This window comes from Canis lupus, chromosome 15 (genome assembly GCF_048164855.1).
Source record: "Canis lupus baileyi chromosome 15, mCanLup2.hap1, whole genome shotgun sequence".
NCBI lineage: Eukaryota > Metazoa > Chordata > Mammalia > Carnivora > Canidae > Canis > Canis lupus.
In genome coordinates this window covers 25,155,833-25,168,243 of record NC_132852.1, presented here as the reverse complement: position 1 = coordinate 25,168,243, position 12,411 = coordinate 25,155,833, and the positions used below count along the sequence as shown (strand labels likewise).

The 12,411-nt window shown below is 39.9% G+C and overlaps 1 protein-coding gene across 7 annotated transcripts in view; it reads right to left on the bottom strand.

Annotated features, from left to right (window-relative positions):
- The window catches only part of DLC1 (DLC1 Rho GTPase activating protein), a 493,356-nt gene that overhangs the window by 66,497 nt on the left and 414,448 nt on the right, over positions 1-12,411 (bottom strand). The window lies entirely within an intron of this gene.

The following is a 12,411-nucleotide window of genomic DNA, read 5'->3' as shown; positions in this document are numbered from 1 at the left end:
GATAGATGCTCAACCACTGAACCACCCAGGCATCCCAGAGGCTGATCTTTTGGAGAATTTAGTTCAGTGCTTCCAAAATGTGGCAATAATGCCACATTTTCTGCAGTTCACATATCCTGGCCCATAAAAAGTGTTCTAAAGTGATCCAGAAGATTAGGAGTTGGTCATTGCTAACAATGGTTGACAAATTTGTGTCCTTTTCTTGACAAAAACAAATCTTTCTTTTGGCTTCGTTGCAAGTTTTTAAACAGAACACAAGAATTCTAAATTTATAAATATATATGCAAAAGAAATGGCAATATATTTGATTAGTTTCAACAGTATATTAAGTAAGTGTTAAAGATCTTTGTTTAGTGAAATGACAAGTTGCTTTGCAACTTGCTTTATTTTTTTTTTACCAAAAATGTAACATACATGCAATATAACATACATGTCTTCATGTCATTAGGTATATACCTAATTTCTTTTAAAGTTTGTATGTGGCTGTTATATGGCTATACACTAATTACTTAACTAACCCTCTATTGATGGACATACATAATGTGTCCCATTTTTACTGCTACAACTCTGTCAGTGAATATTCTGGTGTGGTAGCTTTTGCATCATGGACACATGACAAAACCACCTCCTCCTAAAATCCAGCAGAAAGAAAAAGAGACTACATGTGGTTGAACATCAGCATTTTTTAATCTTAGAATCTTAAATATGGTAATTAAAACAAAGTCTTCATTATAATTTTTTAAGTTTAAGTTTTTATAAAAATCAGACATTATAAAAATCAGATAATCAGACATTTTCAAAAAGGAGGTTCACTTATAAAACATTGAGAGAATTGCTTTTAGTTAATAAAGCTTCAATATTCTAATATTTGTTTTATAAGTTCCCATATATTTTAATTTATATTGTTTACTGTATTAATTTGTTTTTTTTTTACTGTATTAATTTGTAAGTTGAAGGCTCTCATCATGCTAAATATCTTGCTAATTTAGAATTACCCCCAAATTTGAGATCTCCTAATAAATACTTATTGATGAAAATGCAGTAAACATACCACTTAATAGTTCACCTGAGAAATTAAAGAAGCCAAAGCTACAGGTCAGTAGTAACTTTATCTGAATATATTAACTATAAGCCAAAAGCCTATAAAATGGAAGGAGAAATTCCTAACTAGCTTTTGTTTTATAAAATTGAAATATTTTTAAACAGATGAAATGGAAACTAGTCTGGTTTACATTTTCTTTCTGATTCCTAATGTTTAAGATGTTTTCAAAAGTAATATGCCCTCTGGATTTATTCTGAATAGAGCATCCCTCCTTTTCTGACTTTTACAATTTGAGGAAATATGACAATTTACTTTCTTGTTGCATTGCTTAATCAGCAAGGAGAATCAACCTAGCAATCCAGCAAAGGTGTGGCTACATTATTCAAGACGAATAGTCTCTAAAATACAGTACTATTCCTTTCCACTGGGAAGTTAGTTTCAATTAATGTATTATTAAGCTCATTGTTAACCATTATTAAGCTCACTGCTAACCAACCTTATGGCGAGCTGGGTCCTAGAGCAACTTCCTCCATCAACATGATGGCCAAAAGGCCATCCCGAAGGATCTAAGTTATAGTCACACAAAGGATATTGAGTACATAGTTTGTTTTGTTCTGAACTTCTTCCCACTGTGCCAAATGATTACAAGGTTACGAGGTTAGAGTGTGCTGGATGCACCAGATGCTTTTTATATATTAGCTCTAACTTTGCCTTACATTGTTCTGCCATGTGAGATGCCCTGAGAAAAACTCGTCTCTTCCTTCCCATCAAAGCTGAGAGGAACCCATCAAATATTTTCTCTCTCGGAAATTCTAACTCTTGAATCATTGGTGGGCTATGTATTCACATACTTCCCATCTTTTCCTTCCAGGGCTTAATCACAGTCATTAGGAGGAGGAAAGGGTGGGTTCCCACATTTATAAACTTCTAGAATGAAAGGTTATGAAAAGTCCAAATGTTCCTGTATCTGATCTGGCTTAAAGGGAATGTTGGCAACTCAAATGCTTAGGCGAACGGCTTGCTATGAGCATCCCTGGGTAGGAAGCGGTCAGTAGGTAAGAACTATTATTACAAGATCTACTCAGGAGCAACCTGATGCCTCTGCCCCTCTGAAAGCGAAAGCCTCCTTGAAGTCAATGCATATTTTAAGAGAATACATCAAGGGATAGAAAGAATAGCCACCTTCTAAGAATTGCTCTTGGGAGGGAATAATTTTTTTCAGGTAGGAAGATTAGACTAAAAAGGGCAGGCTTAACTGCAGTGACTGGAATCTGATTCCTAGAAAGGAAGTATAAACAACTGTGTGATTGGTGTTCACACAGAACCTTCAGAGGGATTTACGGGGAGCTCTTTGGAACTTGTCATGCATGTCGCACTGACCTTGTAAACTCAATCGCCTAAGTCAGAAGAGGCAGGAGACTTCTCTACACCATAACTTAACAAATCAAATCCAGTTACCCCATGTGACTACCTTTTCCCCTTTTTGGTAGAAAGGATCAAGTCAGTTTGCAACACTCTGAGACATTAAGAATCTTTGGTGGTAAAATTAAAAAAACAACAACGGACATGCTATTTGAGGAGATGGGGTTGGAGAAAGAAGCAAAACTGGGAGTGACACTGAACTTGGAAGACTGGGGAAGAGAAGAAAATTCACTACAGAGAAGGACATATGTTTTGGCAACATAGACCCTGCCACTAGTCAGTTCTAGAGGGAATGATAGGAGTAGGAAGAGCAATTAAAAAAAAAAGAGAAGAAAGAAGAAAGAAGAAAGAAGAAAGAAGAAAGAAGAAGAAGAAGAAGAAGAAGAAGAAGAAGAAGAAGAAGAAGAAGGGAAGTGATTAAAGCTTATTCAGCATTTGAAAACTAACAAAGCATTGGTAATCACCACATTCCTATTTATGGGCATCTGAATCACAGGCTAACTAAGCTCAGTCTGGGCTGACTGAGTGAAAAGGGGTCTGTCCCCTCACAAAAATAATAAATATATTACTGGGATAGTGACCTAAAGGAGAAATTCTTTTATTTTTTAAAGATTTATTTATTTATTTGAAAGAGAAAGAGGGCGAACAGGGGCAAGGGCAGAGGGAGAAGGACGAGAGAATCCTTAAGCAGACTCCCTGCTGAGCCTGAGGCTCCATCCCTGGACCCTGAGATCCTGACCTGAGCGGAAATCAAGAGTCAGTTGCTCAACCCACTGAGCCACCCAGGCACCCCTAAAGGAGAAACTCTTTAAAAATGTTGCTCTGAGCTTCAGAATTTAAATGGGTAACATACTGACTCTATTTAAATTCCACCTACAATGTAAATCCCAGGAGATTTTCTGGTATACTTTTCACACTCTGAGTGGGAACTTAGCTTTTATAATATTTATTACATTTGGATGACAATTATATTGCCTTTCCTTACCTACCAGATCAATTTACATTTTTCCCCTCAATTTTTACTTATCATATGTAATGCTTGGTAACAAAAATAAATTTTTTAAAAAGAAAATATCTCATACCAGTTTAGTTTACTCACTAGTTTACAGTAGTTGGATTCTTTGAAACTAGATATCATGAGAATATTTCAGGGTTTGGAACTTGTGCATACAAACCAGCTGGGCTTTGTTTAAAATTTTAAAGCCTTCAAATATTTTACTGAAAGAAACCCAAGATATCTTTTTTTTTACAGGTGCCAAGAGGTCACATTTTTATTGGTTCATCTGTATGTCATATAAAAAGCCTTTAATATTTTTAACCATAGTAGGTCTCTAGGTTCCCTGCCTAATCACCTCATCTCATCACGAGGGGTTAATTTGAGTCTAACTTTTGTTAAGCATGGAATTTTTTATGGGAATCACATTTAGTCAAACTGGTTCATTTTTCTATTAAAAGGCATGTAATAAACAAAAGAAGCAGGCAATGCACTTGCTCTTCATGGAATAACCAGGCTACATTTAATTTAGAAACAGTTGTGTTGAAATAATTTGTGCATTTGGGGGAAAATTCATGGTTATTCAACTATACTTTCCTCCTAGCTCCTCTCACGGAAAGCAAAGGTGGAAGGTGTTGCCAGACAAGGCGTTGAGGTTCTGGGACAGTGGGGGAAATGCATCTCCAAATATCTGGTTGTTCTTCCTCAGGTCAAATGGTATCCTAGGGGGTACCTATCAAGCTTGATGATCCTTCCCATAGTGAAATCTGGAAGTTTCTGCACTGATTATTTATTGCTAGTTACTGTTCATTACCAACACACACACACACACACACACCCCAAACTCACTCTCTCTCTCTTTCTGTCTCCCTCAATCTCTCTCTCTTTTTCTTTCTCATTTTTCTTTGACATCTCTGTACCGTAGGGCAGTTGTCTGGCTTCATTTTATCAAAGAGTAAAATAAGTCCAGGGTAACCTAACATAGTTAACAGAAACAGGACTAAAAATTTTGAGTCTTAGTTCCAGACCAGGCATGGGTGCCCTGAACCCCTGTGTTGAGAGGTGCCATTTCTGGGAACCAGAGCTCTATTCACATAAACAGCTGCAGAATCTAGCAAGGAAATTTATGTAATTAGCGAAGCAGGCAGTGATAGGATTTTTGGCTTCAGATTCAAATTCCACTTCATGATTCCAAGGTGGAGAGTGTTTTGTTATCTACCCACGTGGGACTGATTTCCCTCTTAGGCCTCTAAATCAAATACCAGTCCTGTGGCAGGAGCCCAAGAAACTAATAAGAGATCGAGGCAGCAAATTCTCATGCGTCCACTCCCCAAATCTTTGGGTCACAGTTCCCAAGTGAAATTCAAATAGGGGAAACAAAGCTGGGCACTTGGTACTATTCCTCTTGTCAGGTAGTGGTGTTAGCCACCCCAGAGGGCCTGGCCGGGGTCACTCAGAATGACTCCGGGGCACTGTGTTTATCAAGGAATTGGGAGACAGCTGCACATTCTTGCTTTGAGGTCTTTCTAGGGGTGGAGAAGGGACTTAGTTGGCTCTCTTTACTCTGTGCCCCGACATGAAGCTTAAGAACCCCCTCCCTTGCTTGAGGCACCATCTCATTCAACATCCCTTCTTTTGTTTATTTATTGTGCAACCTATAGGTGTATCACCTCAATTATAAACCCAGACAGGGGCTTTCCCTCCCCACACCCCCATTCCCATCATCTAATAACTTTCCTTGGGTGAGCTGGCACAGGTCCTATGGAACAGATCCCACACATGTCCACCGTCTCTCTAGGCGGCATCCAGGGCAACGTTTACCTCCACCCTGGAGCCCCCGCTTGGTTAGCTGATGCACAGTCCTTGGAATGTTCTTCCAATTGGTGAGTGAATCTGATGGGCAAATGGCAAAGAAAAGGACAGGAGGGGTAGAGGGCAGGAGTAGAAACCTAGCAAGGAAAGGAGAGGGGAGGACCACAAGCATTGTAGCCCCAGTCTTTAGCTATAAACCTTTGAGTCATAAAGAATGACTTTGAGGAGTGGACTGAATCCTGTTTGACTCAGAGAATATTCCAGTACCTGTCCCAGCTTGACTTACAACCTTGACATGTTTCTCACATCTACACATGGTTTTCAGGGGTGCTTCCTCCTGGATTGGGTGGCTAGGCAGTCCCATCTCCATCTCACCTCACTCAGAGGGCCTTGGGAATGTCTCCCTGCTTTTTCCTCTCTCTCTCTCTCTCTCTCTCTTACTTGGCATTTGTTAGACTTCCAGAAAGATTTGGCTTTGAGACCATAGAAAGCTTAATGCCCGCTAGCGCTCTTTAAAAGAGAGGGCTTTTATCACAGAGGGGAGAAGAACAGGTAAGGATTGTCAATGTCCTTTAATGTTTTGGGGAAACACTATGTGCAGGAGAAGGTGGTGAACAGGATGGATTGGGGGTGGTGGCAGTGGGCGAGATGCACCTATAAAAGATTATTCTATATCTGACCCAATCTCAGCTAGTCTCTTTTCTTCCTGCAAAAGACACCACCTATGTGTACACAAGGCAGCACGGAAACCCAGATGAATATGTGTATTAACAACTCCGGCATGATGACTGCAAAAATAATAAAGCTGAAAACTCCAGGAGCAGCTCTCGGTATTTCAATAGGGTGAACAAGTGGTAGCAATCCTTTGGCATAACCGTGTGGACACTTTTTCAAAGAAAAAGTCCTGGCACTAATTCTGATCCTAAATTATAGCCTCACTCCTTCCCAGCTCCCACCCAGCCCTGGCATGAGGTTGACTGGTTCATGTGCCTCTGCTACTTCTGGAAGTGTATCACCTCCTTTAGAGAGACTACTCCCTGGCCAGGATACCTCTTGAGATATAGGACACAAAGAACATATAGAACAACACGGTGCTTCTTAACCTGTGGAACGTTGGCCTGTTGCGGGAGGCTTGCACTTCCTGTGGAGTGTTCATGAATCCATATTTGCAGCATATATAAACTGAAGGGACAAACTATTTCATTCAGATACCCACACTGTTATCAAAACACAGGTAGATGCTTTTGTGATGAATAAAATGCAAATTCATTTCAAAGTACACTAAATTCATAGCAGCTTCTTTTGTATCATATTTCAATCAATAAAGAATAAAAGTACAGATAGAGTTCTGAGGGGAATTACAAAAGTTTTTCTTTTTCTTTAATAAAGAATTAATACCTGGAAGGCGGAGAACCACCGTGGAAGAGTGCCTGCCTAGATTCGGAGACTTTTAGTAAAACAAACACTGTAGTTACTGTTATTGGAACAGCTTTCCTCCTTAATGGAAACACCATAAGAAGGAGTTCAGGAAAAAGAAACAAGGAATGGCCCTGGCAGAGAAACTGAAAACGATTTTGGAGACTGAAGAATATCAAAGTAAAAGCAATTATTGTCTTGGCAACTAACTGGTCGTAGGCAATAGTCTTAACCAACTGAATTTGGGAGTCATAGATACTTATCAAATTGGCAGATCTCTCTCAAGGTCATTGTCTGCATTTGTAAATGAGGTTGATACCAGATAGCCTCCTGAAGTATGACGTTGAGCCTCCCTAAGCAATAACCAGGTATTATTATTATTACAGTCATACTCCCAACATGCATACATGACCAGCTCAAGGACAGCCAGGCAGCCTATGATTTTAGCCTCAACTCTAAGTTTCTGTTAACTAGCTAGCAGTCAGCTGGAGTCCCTCCTCTCATAGTATTACCATACTTTTTTAATAGAAGTTAAAACTGCAAAAAAAAAAAAAAAAAAACAAAAAAAAAAAACCAAAAAAACCCAAAGAGTAATTCATACCTTCACAGCACATTTCACCTGCATTCAGTTAGTATGAGATTGTTTGATTGGTAAATTGCACGATTAGTTGATCCAAGTTGGAACAAAGGAACATAATTCATTTAGTGCTTAGCACTGGATCTGAGAAAGTATCCAGGATCAAGAAATGATTTTGAAAATGGAAAGCTCTTTATTCTAAGGTTAGCAGACAGTAAAGTAGAGGAGGAGTGGTTTCTTAAAATCTCATGTGAAGGATTAATATAGCCAGATGCCTGTGGTAACCCTAGTGAGAGTGGTGGTGCCCCTTCTATGTGTGCAGTGCAGTGGGGAGGCCATGGGGAGTGGTGCACTGTGGTGGGTGAATCAGAAGGAAGCAGGAGGAAGGTGCTGACTACATCTAGAATATGATGGCTGAAACTATTGAGTCTGGGAAGAAAGAGCTAGCAAGATCAAGATGGTACTCATTGTGGTCCAATGTGATGGTCCACTATTCATCCATCAAACCAGTTGGGCTGGTCATTGGGCAATGACCAAGCCCCTTGGCTTTCTAGGATCTTTCTGTGACATCTCACCCCCGATATTCCTTTTCAAAGGCTTTCTGTGGCATTGACTTGAACCAGCCCTTATGTATACGAAAATATTAACTGGAGACCATTTGTATGGGACACAGTGTGAGATGTGGTTTGAATTTCATCCCTCTGGAGTTAGCAAGGTAAAATCAGAGTAAACATTCATACTTAAACATCAGGAGAAAACTCTTTTCATAATTATGGTTTAACTCAGGGACTTTTCCCTCCAGAGCTTTTGCAAATGTCCCGCATAGAAACTGTTGATTTGTGTTGACTAAAGTTGTTTGTTGGCTTGGATAATTCAGAGGAATAGCCTGAAAAACTATATTAGTGAGAATGGAGCTATGATGGCTATAAAATTAAATCCAAATCAGCAGACTGTGAGTATGCATTTTCCATTTTCTGGTGGGTTTTGTGTATTTTGTGGGTGCAAGTGAATGTGCATGTGATAACCCTGGAAGTCAGGAAAGGGGAGCACCACCAGAATAGGTAAGTTGTAGAATGGATAGAAATCTGGTTCTGTGATTGGTTCTATTGGTTTTTCTTTGTTTTTTTTTTTTTAAGATATATATTTTTAAAGATTTTATTTATTTATTCATGAGAGACAGAGAGAGAGAGAGGGAGAGGGGGAGAGAGAGAGAGAGAGAGAGAGAGGCAGAGACACAGGCAGAGGGAGAAGCAGGAAACCTGATATGGGACTCGATCCCAGGACTCCAAGATCACGCCCTGAGTCAAAGGCAGATGCTCAACTGCTGACCCACCCAGGCATCCTTATTGATTTCTCTTTGTACTTGGCTTGCCAGATAAAATGCAGGATTCCTAATGATGTTTGAATTTCAGAGAAATGGCTATTCTTTTTTTTTTAGTGTAATTATGTCCCATGTGATATTTGGGACAGATTTATACTAAAAAAACACCTCATTGTTTATCTGAAATCCAAATTTTACTGGGCCTTTTGTATTTTTCTTTGCTAGTTCTCATAGGTCTACTTTATACTATGATCTTAATGGATTCTCACTGTTAAGTTAAAAAAAAGTAGATGAAGGAAAGATAAGTGGTTTAATTCAGAAAGGGAATAAGTAGGCAAAGAATTTGAAGAGCTTTGGGCATGATGTACTGACAGGTGGCTGGTACATGGACCAAGCAGCAGTATTTCTATATTTCCAGAGATACTCTAGCCTTGTCACAAAGTGCTCTGGTCCTGAGTATTTAGTTTCCACAGCTGGCTAGTGGTCTCTACTCCTATGTTCTATTGGCACCACTAACACAGTACTGCTCACAGTCCACTGTTCAGGTGGACACATGGCCAGGACTTCTGTTTGCCATGGCTCTTGTGGAAAGAAAGATTTGGCCAGGGTCCCTGAAACTTCAACAGCTGCCACTTCAGCTACATTTTCCTGAAGAGTAGAGCAAAAGCAGTGGCCACTTTAATTAAAACATTAGCCTCCACACCTTCGTGTATTCCTCTACTTTAGTGCAATGAACTGACCACAGATGAGTGGCAGTGATTCTGTTTCCACTTGGTCATGTGGTCCTGACTAGAAGTAAGGTGAATGGCTTCCCTGGATCCATTTCTTTCACTCAGGTGGCTAGATGTGCAGAGAAAGGCAAATTGAGGAAAAAGCATTAAGTCTAGGTCTACCGATATTATATCCCCTCGTGGTATGTCCTGATACTCTATCCCTAATTATGCCATTGAGCCAGGGCTAATTTCCTTAGAGGTGGGAAGGAGGCCCTGGGGTTGTGCAGGAGCTATATCTCTGCACCTTAAAGCATATGGCCAAATAGCATCCCCCCCCCTTTCTTCTCAGTCCTTCCCTTAAGGACACCATATCATCTAAGTATGCAGGCTCAGAACCCTGGCATCTTTTTTTGACTACTTACTCCTTAACGTGATTCTCTTCCCCTACAGCTAATGAGGTATTAGGCCTGACACATTCTTCCTCTGATGTGCTTCTTCCCATGTCCTTGTTTTTACCCTCATTCAAGCCATCACTACTTTCCATCAGGATTAGGGGCCACTGACAGGTCTTCTTCTACCTGACTTCTCTGCTCTTTAAGCCATCTTTTTAAAACTGATGAAATAGGGATCCCTGGGTGGCGCAGCGGTTTAGTGCCTGCCTTTGGCCCAGGGTGCGATCCTGGAGACCCGGGATTGAATCCCATGTCGGGCTCCCGGTGCATGGAGCCTGCTTCTCCCTCTGCCTGTGTCTCTGCCTCTCTCTCTCACTGTGTGCCTATCATAAATGAATAAAAATTAAAAAAAAAAAGAAAGTTAAAACTGATTAAATAAGCCAACTCATTCAGACTAATTATTTTTTCTCAAGCACACCTCTGATTATGTGCTTGGCTATTTAAAATCCTTCAAAAACTCCACATCTCATACCAAGTGGATCTGGCTACAGAAGAGGAAAACTACAGTCACGGAGAACCAGGAGGGGGCTAACGGATGATTCCAGAGGCCACTGGGAATTTGCTGCCCTGTGGCCCTTGAGAGAATCCCTTATTTGTCAGAGCTGGCAGGGAAGTGGGGAGGCTTCCTGAGCCATCAGCCCACCATTTTCATAGGATGAAAATGAGCAAGTTAGAGAAATTTTGTCCAGTTCGTCTCCTTTCAAAGAAACTAAAACCCTAAAAATGGACTGACTCTGAATGAATAATAAAAAGACTCCAAGTGAGCTGAGCTACACAACTAGAGGAAATAAACAAAGGACCTCTTCTAGTGGAAGGAATCTGTGTACATTCTAGGGTAAACACTTGGGTAGAGGATAATTTGGCAAATGGTTACAAAGGGAATTAAGGGGGTAAAAGGTACAAAAGCTAACTGAGGTAGACTTTGCTAAGCCTCCCTTTGTCTTAACATTTCCTATGTTCTTAAATCTAATTGGTCAAGACTTTTTCTGAAAGGTTGTAAGGGAATTTAATCTGTACATTAGGGATTTGGGAACTCTTTAGTAAGCGACTCTGATTACACAGAATTATATATATTATGTGTGTGATCTGGACCATAGCTCCCCTTGGATTTACCTGAGGTTCTTACACTCATTTTCCTCAGGATTACGGATTAAAACTGAATGGCTTCTCAGTGGGGATGGTGGGGTATTTTATCTACTGGGTCTTGATGCTGTTATTTGTCTCCTGATTGATGATGCCTGAAATCAAGAGTCTAGCTCCTGAGGAGAGCACAGCTTTTCACTTGAGCCTCGCTATGTGAGAAGTCATCATGGCAGCCACGAAAATGAATTTTTTTTCTAACAACCACCATTGGATCAGTGGTGTAACTCCAGGAGGAGCCCCCCAAACCATGTTTATTTGATCCATACAGTCCTGCCAATGGCATCACCTGCATGGATTATTTTAGCCATTATTTTAGCCATATTTATTTAACATATGCAGTCTAACTTAACATTTGCTGTTTCATGAAACCATGACTTAAGACAAAAGCAAAAACTAAACTTATTTTGGGGTTGCTCAATCAAAGAATTTGGTCTATAACTGACAATACACAGCGAGGACCATTTCCTTTTTGTAGAATGTTATTTTGTTTTCTAAAAAAAAAAAATAGCAAATCCACATTCTCTATTCATTTTCTGGGCTCTCAGGAAAATGAAGCTTTTGAAAATGAGGCTCATGCTAGAGGTTGTCTCAGAGAAGGTCTCTTTATGCCACAGTGATTGCATTTCTAAAAACATTGCCACACTGTACGCACCCTCCATGGCTTATTCCCTTATTATTCTTATGAGGCCATGTGTAAGACAAAAAAAAAAAAAAAGAGAGATGTATCTTTAAGGCTTTTCTTGAAAGCCTGTAAAGAAGTTATTAACATGAATGTTAGAGCGTTTTCCACAATTTTAATGCATGGACAAGCCAGTATTATTTCCTAGATGAATTTCTTCTTTCCAGAGCTCTGATCTGCATCTAGATCTTGTCCCAGATACATTTCAGTTCATCGTAACATCAGGTGTCAAAGAGGAATATCTAATAGGGCATTTTAAGTCTCTTTTACCCCCAGCAGCACCTTGAAGCTATTTCTATTGTTCCTGTCATGAAAATAAATGAGACAAGCTCAGAAATTGATTCTTATGCTTAAAATACATAGATTAATGGTCAGGATATTATTGCCAATCAGGAAAGGGAGTGGAAAGGAACAGTCACAAGGACCTCAAAAGAAGGAAAAGGCACAATATCTTTTGTCTTTTGTTCTGAGATGGAAATAAACTGTCTCCAGTCCTGATAAGCCTCCTTTTGATCTTCCTCTTGCAAAAAAGGAGAAATAAACAACTGGCTGTTTTGCATTTGCTTTTAAAATTCAATGTGAAGTCCACACTAAACCAATTATTGAGGGGCATTATTTCGGTCAGCGAGCCACACCAGTGACCTTCTCATCATTCTGTCTATCTGCTTTCCTAAGGAGGCCCCAAAATCCCCCGCAGCAGTCAGGAAATGGCCTCGATGATTAGAGTTCTGTTTTTCCTGATGGTGACCCTGTGGTTAAGACCGTTGGATAGAAAAGTTTAATTTATTATGATAATGTTAGGGGGAGCGCACACTCCTCCGTGCACTATAGAAAAGGTCA